The sequence below is a fragment of the Balaenoptera physalus genome, assembly GCF_965194825.1.
Source record: "Balaenoptera physalus genome assembly, chromosome: 2".
Classification (NCBI taxonomy): domain Eukaryota; kingdom Metazoa; phylum Chordata; class Mammalia; order Artiodactyla; family Balaenopteridae; genus Balaenoptera; species Balaenoptera physalus.
Window position 1 is genome coordinate 49,861,434 of NC_138883.1, and position 19,492 is coordinate 49,880,925.

General features: G+C 37.5%; 1 protein-coding gene across 4 annotated transcripts in view; it reads right to left on the bottom strand.

The window, feature by feature from the left end:
• The window catches only part of ATL1 (atlastin GTPase 1), an 87,544-nt gene that overhangs the window by 38,937 nt on the left and 29,115 nt on the right, over nt 1-19,492 (bottom strand). The gene's annotated exons all lie outside the window — the stretch shown is intronic.

Sequence of the window (19,492 nt, forward strand, 5' to 3'; positions counted from 1 at the left end):
GCAACCCATCTACAAAATCCTAGACTCTTAATTGTCTAAAATTATATTTTCTAGCAATGGAAGTTACAGATAATTAAATTGGGTAGGGCCAGATTACAGAAGACCTTCAAATCTATGGAAAAGAGGTCTGGATATAATTCAATAAAAAACAAAATAAGAAGTTTTTCAAAAGTTACTTTGTGTGGAGATCTTATAAAAAAGGTTTGTGACTCTGGGAAATTACTAAATCTCTCAGTTTCTCCACCTGTAAAACAGAAACTATTAATAGTACCTATTTAATAGGGTTGTTGGAAAGATTAAGGGAGTTACTATATGTGAAGTGTTGAGAACAGTGCTTGGCACACAGCAAGCTCATAAAGGTTAGCTATTATCATCATCATCACCATCACTACCTTGGGATTATAAACTGAACTAAGTATTCCCAGAAGAAGTTTCTGCCTATTTTCTATAAATTTATGTGTTTGTGTATGTGTGTGCATGTATGTGTGTGTTCACATGTGCGTGTTTTCAGAGTTTTCTATTTAATTGTCAGAAATACTGTTTCTGACAGAGGTCCTTTTTTAGAAATCATCCCTAATATACAAGAATTTTAGAACCCTAGACCTTGGCATTTGCAGTGTATTACAAAACAACTTCAATGTGTCAAGTGACACATTCCTATATCCATAGCCTTTTTAATGTAACTTTGTAATGTCTTCCCACTTTGACTCCGGGGTCAGCCATGTCATTTGTTTTAGCAGACATGACACAGCAGAGACTTGAAAAAGCACTTGTGTGTTTCCATTTTGCTCTTTTGTCTCTGCCATTCATCATGAGAATATTCCCAGACTAGTCTGCTGCAGGATGAGAGACACTTGGAGCAGAGGCAAACTGTCCAGGTCCAGCCAAGGCCCATAGCAAGCCAACCCCCAGCCACATGAGGGAGCCCAGCCAAGATCAACAGATTTGCCTAACAACCATTTCAACATGTGACCAATAAATACTATTGTTCTATGCCCCTGAGGTTTTGTGACTATTTATTATGCAACATAACAGGCAATAAATAACTGATACACCCTACAACCCCTTCCTCTAGAAAGGCAGTATAGTGTAGTGGTTAAAAACACAGGCTCTGGAACCAGACTGCTGAGATTCCAATCAAGACTTCCCCATTTCTTAGCTGAGTAACCTTAGATAAGTTGTTTAATCTCTTTGTGTCTACCTCATAAAGTTGTTATGAATTAATATATGTATGTAACACACTTAGAACACTGGCTGGTATATGTATTGGTATATGCTATTAGCATTATTACAGATTTACAAAACTAAAGCCAAATATGTAACTGACTTTGCCCAAGGAAAATAAATGCAGTTTCTATATCAGGCAATCTACCATGGATGCTTTCTTGTGTTATTTATTTATTGCTTTCAATATTGTAGCAAGGTATTTATTATTACCTGTATTTTTGACACATGAGGAAGAACTAACTGGATTAAGTAACTTTCCCAAGATCACACCCACTAGAGTTCACATAGTAACTGTCCGTTTGGGTTTAGATCCCAGGTAATTAAACTTTCATCTCAGAACTTTCCACTATAATATTCTGCCTCTTTAGTGGAAATCAAATAACTTTTGGACAACACATAAATGGGCTCATTTGCCTTCTATCAAAAGAACAGAAAGTCAAAACATACATCAATTAATTCCTCAGATCAGATATATGACCTAGCCTCAAATCAACCCTTAATAATATTAATTTTGAAATAAACTGGGCTCTTAAATAACCTTTCATCCAAATTTTTGAAAACATATTTAACTAGACATTCTTCATTATGTCTATTTGACAAGAAGTCTCACAACTAGAGAAAAACAAGGCAGTTATATCTCTCAGCATAATTTTAAATGAGTTTTCAGATCATTTTGATGTATGTATACACATACATCACGTTGATAACTACATATATTGCTGTTCATCTGTAAGATAATGCTACTGAAATATTACAAATCTAACACATAATTTTAGTTTTTCATTAGTGGAGATAGACATACACCATTACTTTCTGAGCAACAGTATGAAGCATCTGGAAACAACAAAACCACTGCGTTAGCCATGAATCAGAGTTGTTCTCTTTGCAAAGTTAAGAAAAATTGATTTTACATCCAACAGACAATAGCTTCTATATTGCCATATCACAGATGCTGGAGTCAAGAGAGTCTTTGTTTAAATCCCAGCTTCACAACTTACACATATAAGAAGTTGTGGAATTTATTTCACCTCTCAATGACTCACCATCTTCCATCTGAAAAATGAGATTAAGAATGGTACCTACGGGACTTCCCTGGTGGTGCAGTGGTTGAGAATCTGCCTGCCAATGCAGGGGACATGGGTTCGATCCCCTGGTCCAGGAAGATCTCACATGCCGTGGAGCAACTAAGCCTCTGTGCCACAACTACTGAGCCTGTGCTCTGAAGCCTGCAAGCCACACCTACTGAAGCCCGCACACCTAGAGCTCGTGCTTCGCAACAAGAGAAGCCACTGCAATGAGAAGCCCGTGCACTTCAACGAAGAGTAGCTCCCGCTCACCGCAACTAGAGAAAGCCTGTGCACAGCAACGAAGACCCAATGCAGCCATAAATAAATAAATAAATAAAAGAATGGTACCTACATCTGAGGCTTTGTGATGATTAAATGAAGTAATATTCATTAACTGAAGACCAAAGAGCTTGATAAATATTACATACCTAATAATGGTGACCACCTAATATTGCTATTATTTATTACCTATTCATATTTTATTCCAGCATTACTTACCCATCTTATTTCAGCCTCAGTAAAAGGTTCTTTCTGAGGACAACAACACACATTCTTTGATGAACCTCCTTACCTATGGTGTAGTTTTAATCTGCATATACAACTGATGTGAATCAGGAAGGCTGCCTAGACATAATATTTTGGATAGAAAAACATCTTCAGAGCTGAAAACTAGATCACAACTTTCTACAGACTGAAATAATTCTCTAAGATTGCTTGTAGCTAACTACATACATGCAAGAGGTACTCTGAATGGTATTTATGGGTTGTAATTTTTTTCAAATATTCAACTTCACAACGTGCTCAGAAATTTTTTCTAAGTGGCTGTAGCAAATTCTCACTCCCCACCCACTCCCAGCAGTTTATTAGACATTCTATTGACTCACATTCTTTCCAACACTTGGTTTTGTCTGACTTTTAAATTTTTGTCAATTGGATAGGTATAAAATGAGTAAGTGGTATCTCACTATAGTCTTGATGTACATTTCTCTAAACGCTAATGAAGTGAGCACATGCCTTTTGTTAATTTTTTTCTATTAGATTGTCTTTTTCTTAATGATTTATAGTGGTTCTCTATATATTTTGAATGCTAGACCTTTGTTAGTTATGTGTATAGCAAAAATCCTTTGGTTTAGAGCTTGTCATTTCACTTTCCTTAAGCTGTTACTGATGAACAGCAATTATTAATTTTGACATAATAGATTTTATTAATTATTTTATCATTAGCACTTTGTATGTCATGTTTAAGAAATTATTCTTTACAAAAGCATGAAAGACATTCATATATATTGTTCTAGTTTTTAAGTTTTGCTTTTGATATTTAGGTTCTTAATCAACCAGGAGCTGCTAACTGTATAAGAGGTGAGATAGAATTCCAACTTGATTTTTTCAATATGAGTAACAAAATTTTCAGATTTCTATTTAACAAAGCCACTTTTTCCCTCTAGTGGTCTGCCACATCATAGTTAAGAGTTACACACACACACACACACACACACACACACACACACACACATGGACCCAGAAAGAGACAGGGAGACAAAGAAAGAGAGACTTTGTTTCTGACCTCTCAACTTTTTTCTTTTTTTTTAACATCTTTGTTGGAGTATAACAGCTTTACAATGGTTAGTTACTGCTTTATAACAAAGTCAATCAGCTATACATATACATATATACCCATACTTCCTCCCTCTTGCGTCTCCCTCCCATCATCCCTATTCTACCCCTCTAGGTGGTCACAAAGCACCAAGTTGATCTCCCTGTGCTATGCAGCTGCTTCCCACTAGCTATCTACTTTACATTTGGTAGTGTATATATGTCCATGTCACTCTCTCACTTCCTCCCAGCTTACCCTTCCCCCTCTCCATGGACTCAAGTCCATTCTCTACGTCTGTGTCTTTATTCCTATCCTGCCCCTAGGTTCTTCAGAAGCTTTTTTTTTTTTTTAGATTCCATATTTATGTGTTAGCATATGGTATTTGCTTTTCTCTTTCTGACGTACTTCACTCTGTCTGACAGACTCTAGGTCCATCCACCTCACTACAAATAACTCAATTTCGTTTCTTTTTATGGGTGAGTAATATTCCATTGCATATATGTGCCACATCTTCTTTATCCATTCATCTGTCGATGGACGCTTAAGTTGCTTCCACATCCTGGCTATTGTAAATAGAGCTGCAATGAACATTGTGGTACATGACTCTTTTTGAATTATGGTTTTCTCAGGGTATATGCCCAGTAGTGGGATTACTGTGTCATATGGTAGTTCTATTTTTACTTTTTTAAGGAACCTCCATACTGTTCTCCATAGTGGCTGTATCAATTTACATTCCCACCAACAGTGCAAGAGGGTTCCCTTTTCTCCACACCCTCTCCAGCATTTATTGTTTGTAGATTTTTTGATGATGGCCATTCTGACTGGTGTGAGGTGATACCTCATTGTAGTTTTGATCTGCATTTCTCTAATGATTAGTGATGTTGAGCATCCTTTCATGTGTTTGTTGGCAATCTGTGTATCTTCTTTGGAGAAATGTCTATTTAGGTCTTCCACCCATTTTTGGATTGGGTTGTTTTTTTTTTGATATTGAGCTGCATGAGCTGCTTGTAAATTTTGGAGATTAATCCTTTGTCAGTTGCTTCATTTGCAAATATTTTCTCCCATTCTGAGGGTTGTCCTTCTGTCTTGTCTATGGTTTCCTTTGCTGTGCAAAAGCTTTTAAGTTTCATTAGGTCCCACTTGTTTATTTTTGTTTTTATTTCCCTTACTCTAGGAGGTGGGTCAAAAAGGATCTTGCTGTGATTTATGTCATAGAGTGTTCTGCCTATGTTTTCCTCTAAGAGTTTTATAGTGTCTGGCCTTACATTTAGGTCTTTAATCCATTTTGAGTTTACTTTTGTGTATGGTGTTAGGGAGTGTTCTAATTTCATTCTTTTACATGTAGCTGTCCAGTTTTCCCAGCACCACTTATTGAAGAGGCTGTCTTTTCTCCATTGTATATTCTTGCCCCCTTTATCAAAAATAAGGTGACCATATGTGCATGGGTTTATCTCTGGACTTTCTATCCTGTTCCATTGATCTATATTTCTGTTTTTGTGCCAGTACCATACTGTCTTGATTACTGTAGCTTTGTAGTATAGTCTGACGTCCGGGAGCCTGATTCCTCCAGCTCCATTTTTCTTTCTCAAGATTGCTTTGGCTATTTGGGGTCTTTTGTGTTTCCATACAAATTGTGAAATTTTTTGTTCTAGTTCTGTGAAAAATGCCATTGGTAATTTGATAGGGATTACATTGAATCTGTAGATTGCTTTGGGTAGTATAGTCATTTTCACAATGTTGATTTTTCCAATCCAAGCACACGGTATATCTCTCCATCTGTTTGTATCATCTTTAATTTCTTTCATCAGTGTCTTATAGTTTTCTGCATACAGGTCTTTTGTCTCCTTAGGTAGGTTTATTCCTAGGTATTTTATTCAGTTTGTTGCAATGGTAAATGGGAGTGTTCCCTTAATTTCTCTTTCAGAGTTTTCATCACTAGTGTATAGGAATGTAAGAGATTTCTGTGCATTAATTTTGTATCCTGTAACTCTACCAGACTCATTGATTAGCTCTAGTAGTTTTCTGGTAGAGTCTTTAGGATTCTCTATGTATAGTATCATATCATCTGCAAACAGTGACAGCTTTACTTCTTCTTTTCCAATTTGGATTCCTTTTATTTCTTTTTCTTCTCTGATTGCTGTGGCTAAAATTTCCAAAACTATGTTGAATAATAGTGGTGAGAGTGGGCAGCCTTGTCTTGTTCCTGATCTTAGTGGAAACGGTTTCAGTTTTTCACCATTGAGAATGATGTTGGCTATGGGTTTGTCATATATGGTCTTTATTATGTTGAGGAAAGTTCCCTCTATGCCTACTTTCTGGAGGGTTTTTACCATAAATGGGTGTTGAATTTTGTCAAAAGCTTTTCCTGCATCTATTGAGATGATCATATGGTTTTTCTCCTTCAATTTGTTAATATGTTGTATCACATTGATTGATTTGCATATATTGAAGAATCCTTGCATTCCTGGGATAAACCCCACTTGATCATGGTGTATGATCATTTTAATGTGTTGTTCGACTCTTTTTGCTAGTATTTTGTTGAGGATTTTTGCATCTATGTTCATCAGTGATATTGGCCTGTAGTTTTATTTCTTTGTGACATCTTTGTCTGGTTTTGGTATCAGGGTGATGGTGGCCTTGTAGAATGAGTTTGGGAGTGCTCCTCCCTCTGCTATATTTTGGAAGAGTTTGAGAAGGAGAGGTGTTAGTTCTTCTCTAAATGCTTGATAGAATTTGCCTGTGAAGCCATCTGGTCCTGGTCTTTTGTTTGTTGCAAGATTTTTAATCACAGTTTCAATTTCAGTGCTTGTGATTGGTCTGTTTATATTTTCTATTTCTTCCTGTTTCAGTCTCGGAAGGTTGTGCTTTTCTAAGAATTTGTCCATTTTTCTTCCACGTTGTCCATTTTATTGGCATATAGTTACTTGTAGTAATCTCTCATGATCCTTTGTATTTCTGCAGTGTCAGTGGTTACTTCTTTTTCATTTCTAATTCTATTGATTTGAGTCTTCTCCCTTTTTTTCTTAATGAGTCTGGCTAATGGTTAATCAATTTTGCTTATCTTCTCAAAGAACCATCTTTTAATTTAATTGATCTTTGCTATCATTTCCTTCATTTCTTTTTCATTTATTTCTGATCTGATCTTATGATTTCTTTCCTCTGCTAACTTTGGGGTTTTTTTGTTCTTTCTCTAATTGCTTTAGGTGTAAGGTTAGTTTGTTTATTTCAGGTATTCCTTGTTTCTTGAGGTAGCATTGTCTTGCTATAAACTTCCCTCTTAGAACTTCTTTTGCTGCATCCCATATGTTTGGGTCATCGTGTTTTCACTGTCATTTGTTTCCTGGTATTTTTTGATTTCCTCTTTGATTTCTTCAGTGATCTCTTGGTTATTTAGTAGTGTATTGTTTAGCTTGCATGTGTTTGTATTTTTTACAGCTTCTTTCCTGTAATTGATATCTAGTCTCCGAGCGTTGTGGTTGGAAAAGGTACTTGATATGATTTCAATTTTCTTAAATTTACCAAGGCTTGATTTGTGACCCAAGATATGATCTATCCTGGAGAATGTTCCATGAGCACTTGAGAAGAAAGTGTATTCTGTTGTTTTTGGATCGTCCTATAAATATCAATTAAGTCCATTTGTTTAATGTACCATTTAAAGCTTGTGTTTCCTTACTTATTTTCATTTTGGATGATCTGTGCACTAGGGAAAGAGGGGTGTTAAAGTCCCCCACTATGACTGTGCTACTGTCGATTTCCCCTTTTATGGCTGTTAGCATTTGCCATATGTACTGAGATGGCTCCTATGTTGGGTGCATAAATATTTACAATTGTTATATCTTCTTCTTGGATTGATCCCTTGATCATTATGTAGTGTCCTTCTTTGTCTCTTGTAATAGTCTTTATTTTAAAGTCTATTTTTTCTGATATGAGAATTGCTACTCCAGCTTTCTTTTGATTCCCATTTGCATGGGATATGTTTTTCCATCCCCTCACTTTCAGACTGTATGTGTTCCTAGGTCTGAAGTGGGTCTCTTGTAGACAGCATATATACAGGTCTTGTTTTTGAATCCATTCAGCCAGTCTATGTCTTTTGGTTGGAGCATTTAATCCATTTACATTTAAGGTAGTTATTGATATGTATGTTCCTATTACCATTTTCTTAATTGTTTTGGGTTTGTTATTGTAGGTGTTTTCCTTCTCTTGTGTTTCCTGCCTAGAGAGGTTCCTTTAGCATTTGTTATAAAGCTGGTTTGGTGGTGCTGAATTCTCTTAGCTTTTGCTTGCCTGTAAAGGTTTTAATTTCTCCGTTGAATCTGAATGAGATCCTTGCTGGGTAGAGTAATCTTGGTTGTAGATTTTTCCCTTTCATCACTTTAAATATGTCCTGCCACTCCCTTCCGGCTTGCAGAGTTTCTGCTGAAAGATCAGCTGTTAACCATATGGGGATTCCCTTGTATGTTATTTGTTGTTTTTCCCTTGCTGCTTTTAATATTTTTTCTTTGTATTTAATTTTTGATAGTTTGATTAATATGTGTCTTGGCATGTTTCTCCTTGGATTTATCCTGTATGGGACTCTCTGCGCTTCCTGGACTTGATTGACTATTTCCTCTCCCATATTAGGGAAGTCTTCAACTATAATCTCTTCAAATATTTTCTCAGTCCCTTTCTTTTTCTCTTCTTCTTCTGGGACCCCTATAATTCGAATGTTGGTGCATTTAATGTGGTCCCAGAGATCTCTGAGACTGTCCTCAATTCTTTTGATTCTTTTTTCTTTATTCTGCCCTGAGGTAGTTATTTCCATTATTTTATCTTCCAGGTCACTTATCCGTTCTTCTGCCTCAGTTATTCTGCTATTGATTCCTTCCAGAGAATTTTTAATTTCATTTATTGTGTTGTTCATCATTGTTGGTTTGCTCTTTAGTTCTTCTAGGTCATTGTTAAATGTTTCTTGTCTTTTCTCCATTCTATTCCAAGATTTTGGATCATCTTTACTATCATTACTCTGAATTCTTTTTCAGGTAGGCTGCCTATTTCCTCTTCATTTGTTTGATCTGGTTGGTTTTTACCTTACTCCTTCATCTGCTGCGTGTTTCTCTGTGTTCTCATTTTGCTTAACTTACTGTGTTTGGGGTCTCCTTTTTGCAGGCTGCAGGTTCATCGTTCCCGTTGTTTTTGGTGTCTGCCCCCAGTGGCTAAGATTGGTTCAGTGGGTTGTGTAGGCCTCTGTCTGTGTTTTGGTGGATGAGGCTGGATCTTGTCTTTCTGGTGGGCAGGACCACATCTGGTGGTGTGTTTTGGGGTGTCTGTGACCTTATTATGATTTTAGGCAGCCTCTCTGCTAATGGGTGGAGCTGTGTTCCTGTCTTGCTAATTGTTTGGCATAGGGTGTCCAGCACTGTAGCTTGCTGGTCATTGAGTGGAGCTGGGTCTTAGCGTTGAGATGGAGATCTCTGGGAGAGCTTTCTCCATTTGATACTTTGTGGAGCCGGGAGGTCTCTGGTGGACCAATGTCCTGAACTCAGCTCTCCCACCTCAGAGGCACAGGCCTGACACCCGGCCAGAGCACGAAGACCCTGTCAGCCACAGGGCTCAGAAAAAAAGGGAGAAAAAAAGAAAGAAAAAATGTAAAATAAAATAAAATAAAGTTATTAAAATAAAAAAATTATTAAAAATAAAAAAATTAAAAAGTCATAATAAAAAGAAAGAAGAGAGCAACCAAACCAAAAAACAAATCCACCAATGATAACAAGTGCTAAAAACTATACTAAAAAAAAAACCCCAAAAAACGGACAGACAGAACCCTAGGACAAATGGTAAAAGCAAAGCTATACAGACAAAATCACATAAAGATGCATACACATACACACTCACAAAAGGAGAAAAAGGAAAAAAAATATATATACATATATCTATATATATTTTTAAAAAAAGGAAGAGAGCAACCAAATCAATAAAGAAATCTAGCAATGATAATAAACTCTAATTACTAAACTAAGATAAACATAAAACCAGAAACAAATTAGATGCAGAAAGCAAACACCAAGTCTACAGTTGCTCCCAAAGTCTACCGCCTCAATTTTGGGATGATTCTTTGTTTATTCAGGTATTCCACAGATGCAAGGTATATCAAGTTGACTGTGGAGATTTAATCCACTGCTCCTGAGGCTGCTGGGAGAGATTTCCCTTTCTCTTCTTTGTTCACACAGCTCCTGGGGTTCAGCTTTGCATTTGGCCCCACCTCCACATGTTGGTCACCTGAGGGCGTCTGTTCCTGACCCAGACAGGATGGGGTTAAAGGAGCAGCTAATTAGGGGGCTCTGGCTCACTCATGCTGGGGGGAGAGAGGGGTAAGGAATGCGGGTCAAGCCTGTGGTGGCAGAGGCCAGCGTGATGTTGCACCAGCCTGAGGCATGCCGTATGTTCTCCCGGGGAAGTTGTCCCTGGATCACGGGACTCTGGCAGTAGCGGGCTGCACAGGCTCCCGGGAGGGGAGGTGTGGATAGTGACCTGTGCTTGCACACAGGCTTCTTGGTGGCTGCAGCAGCAGCCTTAGCATTTCATGCCTGTCTCTGGTGTCCGTGCTGATAGCTGCGGTTCGCTCCTGTCTCCGGAGCTCATTTAGGCGGTGCTCTGAATCCCCTCTCCTCGCGCACCCCAAAACAATGGTCTCTTGCCTCTTAGGCAGGTCCAGACTTTTCCTGGACTCCCTCCTAGCTAGCTGTGGCACACTAGCCTCCTTCAGTCTGTGTTCACACAGCCAACCCCCGTCCTCTCCCTGGGATCTGACCTCCAAAGCCCAAGCCTCAGCTCCCATCCCCCACCCGCCCCAGCAGGTGAGCAGACAAGCCTCTCAGGCTGGTGAGTGCTGGTCGGCAGTGATCCTCTGTGCGGGAGTCTCTCTGCTTTGCCCTCTGCATCCCTGTTGCTGTGCTCTCCTCCGTGGCTCCGAAGCTTCCCCCCCGCCACCCACCCCCGTCTCCGCCAGTGAAGGGGTTTCCTAGTGTGTGGAAACTTTTCCTCTTTCACAGCTCCCTCCCAAAGGTGCAGGTCCTGTTCGTATTCTTTTGTCTCTGTTTTTTCTTTTTTCTTTTCCCTATCCAGGTACATGGGGAGTTTCTTGCCTTTTGGGAAGTCTGAGGTCTTCTGCCAGCGTTCAGTAGGTGTTCTGTAGATGTTCCACGTGTAGATGTATTTGTGACGTATTTGTGGGGAGGAAGATCTCCACATCTTACTCCTCTGCCATCTTGAAGGTCTCTCTGACCTCTCAATTTTGATCCATTCACCAATTTGTCTATACCAGCACCAACAGTACACTATCTTAATCAAAAGCTTTATAAAAATTCATTATATATAGTAGGTCCGGCCTCTCTTATTCTTCTAATTATTATTGGTCTTGGCTATTTTGACCCTTCCATATAAATATTAGAATCAATATGTTAGTTAAATTTTCTGAAGTTACATTAAATTTATAGATCAATTTGGAAGGAATCAGTACTGTTATGGTATTGTCTTCAAATCCGTAAACATGAGATATCTCTCCATTTATATTTGGTCTTTTATCCCCTTGAATAAAATTTTTATAATTTGGAGTGGTGGGGGAGAGGAGATTTGTTACATTTATTGCCAGAAACATTAGTTTTTGTTGCTAACTATAACTGGTGTCATTGTTGCTTTTTTAAAAAAAGAATTATTTATTTATTTACTTATTGGCTGCGTTGGGTCTTCGTTGCTGCGTGTGGGCTTTCTCTAGTTGCAGCGAGCGGGAGCTACTCTGTTGCGGTGCACGGGATTCTCATTGCGGTGGCTTCTGTTGTTGTAGAGCATGGGCTCTAGGCATGCAGGCTTCAGTAGTTGTGGCTGGCAGACTCTAGAGCACAGGCTCAGTAGTTGTGGCACATGGGCTTAGTTGCTCCACAGCACGTGGGATCTTCCTGGACCAGGGCTCGCACCTGTGTCCCCTGCATTGGCAGGTGGATTCTTAACCACTGCACCACCAGGGAAGCCTCCACTGTTGCTTTTTGAATTATGCTTTATAGTTGTTACTTGAGTAACGAAATGTAACTGACTATAATACATTAGTCTCATGTTGCAACTTTTGCTAAACTATTATTTCCTATAAATTTTGTGTAGATACTTTTGGTTTCTTTAATGTAGAAATAGAAATAATTTTTACAAATAATGAGTTTTATTTCCCCCTTTTTAATCCTTATGTATTTTTTTTCTTTTTCTTGTATTACTGGACGTTGAATACAATGTTGAATAAAAGAGGTAGTAGTGGGCACAACTTCCTGATTTTAATGCAAGTGCAATATTTGAGGTTGTATTTGTTATAGTTTGGTTGATAGATACACTTTATCTTATCAGGCTAAGGGAGTTCTACTTCTAGTTTACTATTGATTTTTTAAAATCATAAATGGAAAATAAATTTTATCAAATGTCTTTTCTGTATCTACTGAGATGATCATATGGTGTTTCATCTCTAGCCTGTTAATGTAGTGAGTGATGTATCTTTTCACTTTTGTATGATCCTAATATTTTCAAGCTGCAGTAGCTTAGTTATACACTATTGGATGCAGTTTGCTAAAATTTGTTTAGGACTTGCACAACTATATTCATAAATGAGTTGAGTCTATGACTTTCCTTTCTCATTTTGTCTTTGGCTGGTTTTATTATCAAAGTCACATTAGCTTTATAAAATGAAATCGCAAGTTCTTCCTTTTCTGTCTTCAGAAAGAGTTTATAGTAAAACATTAACCAGTTTTTAGAAATTTTGATAGAGCTTGCCTGTAAAACCATCTGGGTCCGATATTTTCTTTGTGAGATAATTTTTAACTGCTACCTCAATTTTATTAATACTTATGATGCTATAATTATATTAGTAGTAATAAAGTTTTGTATTTCTTCTTGAGAAGCTGTTGGTACATTTTATCTTTCTAGGAATTTTTCTCCATCCTCTAAAAATTTCAGACAATATGTCAGTAAAGATATAGATTTGAACAGTATCATTAGTCAACCTGACCAATCTGACATCTAATAATTACAGAACCAGGCATTCTTTTTAAGTTCATATGGGACATTTACCAAATAGACCAGGTACCAGTTCATAAATCAGATCGCAGCAAACTTCAGAGTATTAAAATAATACAAAATATGTTCTCTGACAATAGAGAAATTAAACTAGAAATCAATAACAAGAAGATATTTAGAAAATTCCTAAATGTTTGGAAATTAAGCAGTAAATTTCTAAATAACTTATGAATAAAAGAAGAAATCATAACAAATTAGAAAATGTTGTAAACTAAATGATCTAATGAATGTTCTGATCCATTCATCAATCTGTCTATCTACAGCAGCAATACTACACTATCTTAATCAAAATAGCTTCATGAAAAGTCACTATATATAGTGGGCAAGCCCCTCATTTTTTTTTTTTTTTAATTTTTTTAGGATGAGATTTGTTATTTTTTTTAAATTTTATTTATTTATTTTATTTATGGCTGTGTTGGGTCTTCGTTTCTGTGCAAGGGCTTTCTCCAGCTGTGGCGAGTGGGGGCCACTCTTCATCGCGGTGCACGGGCCTCTCACTGTCGCGGCCTCTCTTATTGTGGAGCACAGGCTTCAGACGCGCAGGCTCAGTAGTTGTGGCTCAAGGGCCCAGTTGCTCCGTGGCATGTGGGATCCTCCCAGACCAGGGCTCGAACCCGTGTCCCCTGCATTGGCAGGCAGATTCTCAACCACTGCGCCACCAGGGAAGCCCCATATTTTAAAATTATTATTCGTTGTGGCTATTTTGATTCTTTCCATATAAATATTAGAATCAATATGTTAGAGTATAGTATCTTACTTATATAGAAATAGAGAAATATGACATGTTGGAAACTTGCTTAGAGGAAATTAACACCTTGGAATGCATTTAGTAGAAAAGATGTTTGAAAAATCATAATCTGATATCCATCTCAAGAAGTGAGAAGAAGAATGGCAGACTAAATGCAAAGAAAAGGTAGGAAATAAAGATAATGTCAGAAATCAATAAACTAGAAATACAGATTAACAAGATTAATTTAGTAATCTAAAACTAAGCAAAGAAGATAAAAGAGAAAAAAACATAAATTATCAATATCAGATATGAAAAAGGGGTATCACTACAGATCCTACAGATATTTAAAAGATAATATGAGGATATTACAAATAATTTTATGCTAACAAATTTGTTTACTTTAATGAAATGGACAAATTCAAAGAAAAACATTTATTTAAAAAATCACACAAGAATAAATAGAAAATATGAATAATCTTACATCTGGAAAATAAGTTAAATTCATACTTTAAAACCTTCATGCAAAAATAAAACAAAAAATAAAACTCCAGGCTCAGCTGGCTTCCATGGTGAATTCTTCCAAACATTTAGAGAAAACAATAGGCATCTTACACAAATTCTACCAGAGAACAGAAAATGAGGGACCATTCTCAACTTGTTTTGTGATTTCAGAATAACTATCATACCAAAAAGTGACAAGAACATTAAAAAAAAAGAATATTATAAGCCAGTGTCTCATGAAGATAAACTCAAAAATTTCAAAAAAATAGCAATTCAACTCCAGAGACAATAAAAAATATAATACATCACAACTATACAGTATTTATTATTATAGGAATTCAAGGTTAGTTTAACATTCAAAAGGCAAGCAATATAATTGGCTACATTAAGTGAAAGAGAAAACCATATCCTCTCAATAGAGTCATAAAAGCAGGTATGAAAATGCAACACTTATTTCTAATTAAAAAAGAACTCTCAACAAATTAGGAATAGAAGGAAAATTCCTTAAACTGATCAATGGTATTGACAAGTACAGCTAATATTACACTTTTTAAAAAAATTTTTATTTTTTATATAGTCATCCTAGTGAGTGTGAAGTGGTATCTCATTTTTGTTTTTGGGGCCACACTGCATGGTATGCAGGATGTTAGTTCCCCAACCACCAGGGAGTGAACCTGCACCCCCTTCAGTGGAAGCGTGTAGTCTTAACCACTGGACCACCAGGGAAGTCCCAGATTACACTTATTTTTGAAATACTGAAGGTTTTCCCTGAAATTGGGGATCTGACATGGATCACTAGTTCTAATCAGTATTATATTGGAAGTCTTAGCCAGTGCAATAGGGAAGATAATAAACCAAAAATAAAAGGATTGGAGAACAAGAAATCACATAGCATTAACCACAGATGACATGATTATGTATGTTGAAAATCCAAAAGAATATACAGATAATTATTAATAAATTTAGCAAAGTTTCCAGATATAAAGTTGACTTTTTATTATATTTTATTTTTATATACTTGCAACAAATAATTACAAAATGAAAGTTAGAAAAACACTCACAAATATATAGTCAATTGACTTGTTCTTGGTCAGTTGACTTTTTGCAACAGTTTAATTGCGATATAATCACATACCATATAATTCACCCACTTAAAGTCAAAAATCCATTTGATGGTTTTTAATATATTCAGAGTTGTGCAAACCATCACCCTGATTAATTTTACAACACTGTGGTCACCCCCCCAAAATACCCACACCCTTTAGCAGTCATTCCCATTCTCCCTTACCCACCTCCAGCCCTAGGCAACCATTAGTCTGTCAAAGATTTGCCTATTCTGGACATTTCAAATAAATGGAATCATACAATATGTGATTTTTTGTGACTGTTTTCTTTTACTTAGCATAATGTTTTCAAGGTTTATCCATGTTGTAGTATGTATCAGTACTTCATTTTTTTGTGGCCAAATAATATTACATTGTTTGGATATACCACACTTTGTTTATCCATTCATTAGTCGATGGGCATTTAGGTTGTTTCCACTTTTTGGCTAAAATGAATAATGCTGTTATAGACTTAATGTACAAGTTTTTGTGTGGACATATGTTTTCGTTTCTCTAGGACGTTCAATTGAGTTGTGACAAAGATGCTAAGGCAACTCAATGGAGAAAGAATAGTCTTCACAACAAATGGTGCTAGAACAACTGGATATCTAAATGCAAAAAAGTAAATTTCAATATATCACACCCATACAAAATATTAACTCAAAATGGATCATAAATCTAAAGGTAAAACCAAAACTATTAAATTTTTGGAAGAAAACAAAAGAAAAGCTTTATGACCTTGGATTAGGCAATGATTTCTTACACATGATGCCAAAAGCATGACCCATTGTTTTAGTCTCTTCAGGCTGCTATAAGAAACTACCACAGACTGGGTAGCTTATAAACAACAGAACTTTATTTTTCACAGTTCTAGAGGCTGGAAGTTTTGAGATTAGGGTGCCAGCATGGTCAGGAAAGTAGCTTTTTCCAAGTTGCAGACTTCTCATTGTATCTTCACATGGTGGCAGAGACTAGGGAGCTCTGTGGGAGTCTCTTTCATAAGAGCATTAATCCTATTTATGAGGCTCCACCCTCATTTCCTAATCACCTCCCAAATGTCCTACTTCCTAATACCATTACACTGGGCTTCAGGATTTTGACATATGAATTTTGGGGAGATACAAATATCCAGACCATAACACCCATAAAAGAAAAAATTATACACTGGACTTCTTCAATTAAGAACGTCTGCTCTTTGCAGAGGGCAATTGCCCCACCCACTCAGGCCCTGGGAGCCTGCTGAGCTCCCAGGCGGATCCCCTGCCCTCTAAAGCCCCCTCCAGGTCTGGTGTGTCCTTGGGCATAAGAAGTAGGCCGGGGGGAATCAAGAGAGGCAGGCAGGAGGGGCCCTCTGGGGGGGGAGTGGGAGAGGAGCGGAGGGTGATGGTCCCGCCCACTTGCGCCCCAGGAGCCTGCTGAGCTCCCAGGCCGATCCCCCGCCCTCCAAGGCCCCTCCAGGCTGCATGGGTCCTTGGGGGCATAAAAAGGAGGCCAGGGGATCAGGAGAGGCAGGCGGGAAGGGCCCTCCCAGACCCAAGACTGGAGGAGCAGGAGAGGAGAGGAGGGCGTTTGCCCCACCCACTCGAGCCCAGAAAGCCTGCTGGGCTCCCACGTGAGGTCCCCTGCCCACTGAGAAGAGGGGTGGGGGGCACGCCTGGGCCCCTTCTGTTCTTTGAGCCTAAGTTCCACCTCCCACAGCCCCCAGGGCCTTTTTTGCCACCCCACGTGGCTTGCGGGTGGAAGCTCCTGTGGTGGGAGCTCGGAGTCTGAACGACTGGACTAACAGAGAACCTCAGACCCCAGGGAATATTCATCAGAGTGAGGTCTCACAGCGTTCCTCATCTCAGCACCAAGACCCAGCTCTATCCCATAGCCTGCAAACTCCAGTGTGGATAGCCTCAGGCCAAACAACCAGTAAAACAGGAACACAATCCCACTCATTAAAAAACAAATAATGAGACAGCAAAAAAATACGTCACAGATGAAGGAGCAAGGTAAAAACCTACAAGACCAAATAAATGAAGAGGAAATAGACAATCTACCTGAAAAAGAATTCAGAGTAATGGTAGTAAAGATGATCCAGAATCTCGGAAATAGACTGGAAGCACAGATTGAGAAAATACAAGAAATATTTAACAAAGATCTAGAAGGACTAAAGAACAAACAAACAGAGATGAACAACACAATAACTGAAATGAAAAAAAACACTAGAAGGAGTCAATAACAGAATAATGGAGGCAGAAGAACAAATAAATGAGATGGAAGACAAAATGGTGGAAATAACTGCCAAGGAGCAAAATAAAGAAAAAAGAATGAAAAGAATTGAAAACAATCTCAGAGATCTCTGGGACAACACTAAACGCACCAACATTCGAATTATAGGTGTCCCAGAAGAAGAAGAGAAAAAGAAAGGGTCCGAGAAAATATTTGAAGATATTATAGTGGAAAACTTCCCTAAAATGGGACAGGAAACAGTCATCCAAGTCCAGGAAGCACAGAGAGTCCCATACAGGATAAACCCTAGGAAAAACACACCAAGACACATATTAATCAAACTAACAAAAATTAAATTCAAAGAAAAAATATTAAAAGCAGCAGGGAAAAACAAAAAATAACATACAAAGGAACCCCCATAAGGTTATCAGCTGATTTTTCAGTGGAAACTCTGCAGGCCAGAAGGGAGTGGCAGGATATACTTAAAGTGATGAAAGAGAAAAACCTACAACCAAGATTACTCTACCCAGCAAGTATCTCATTCAGATTCGATGGAGAAGTCAAAAGCTTTTCAGACAAACAAAAGCTAAGAGAATTCAGCACCACCAACCAGCTTCACAACAAATGCTAAAGAAACTTCTCTAAGCGGGAAACACAAGAGAACAAAAAGACACACAAAAACAAACCCAAAACAATTAAGAAAATGGTAATAGGAACATACATATCGATAATAACCTTGAATGTGAATGGATTAAATGCCCCAACCAAAAGACACAGACTGGCTGAATGGATACAAAAACAAGACATATATATATATGCTGTCTACAAGAGACCCACTTCAGACTAGGGACACATACAGACTGAAAGTGAAGGGATGGAAAAAGATATTCCATGCAAATGGAAATCAAAAGAAAGCTGGAGTAGCAATACTCATATCAGATAAAATAGACTTTAAAATAAAGACTGTTACAAGAGGTACGGAGGGACACTACCTAATAATCAAAGGATCAATCCAAGAAGAAAATATAACAATTGTAAATATTTACACACCCAACACAGGAGCACTTCAATACATAAAGCAAATGCTAACAACCATGAAAGGAGAAATTGACAGTAACACAATAATAGTAGGGGACTTTAACACCCCACTTACACCAATGGATAGATCATCCAGACAGAAAATAAATAATGAAACACAAGCTTTAAATGACACAATAGACCAGATAGATCTAATTGATATTTATAGAACATTTCACCCAAAAGTGGCAGAATACACTTTCTTCTCAAGTGCACACGGAACATTCTCCAAGGTAGATCACATCTTGGATCACAAATCAAGCCTCGGGAAATTTAAGAAAACTGAAATCGTATCAAACATCTTTCCTGACCACAATGCTGTGAGATTGGAAATCAATTACAGGAAAAAACTGTAAAAAACACAAATACATGGAGGCTAAACAGTGCGCTACTAAATAACCAAGAGATCACTGAAGAAATCAAAGAAGAAGTAAAAAAAATACATAGAAACAAATGACAACGAAAACACCATGACCCAAAACCTATGGATTGCAGCAAAAGCAGTTCTAAGAGGGACGTATATAGCTATACAAGCCTACCTCAAGAAACAAGAAAAATCTCAAATAAACAATCTAACCCTACACTTAAAACAACCAGAGAAAGAAGAACAAAGAAAACCCAAAGTCAGTAGAAGGAAAGAAATCATAAAGATCAGAGCAGAAATAAATGAAATAGAAACGAAGAAAACAATAGCAAAGATCAATAAAACTAAAAGTTGGTTCTTTGAGAAGATAAACAAAATTGATAAACCCTTAGCCAGACTCATGGAGAAAAAAAGAGGACGCAAATCAATGAAATCAGAAATGAAAAAGGAGAAATCACAACTGACACTGCAGAAATACAAAGGATTATAAGAGACTACTACAAACAACTATATGGCAATAAAATGGAC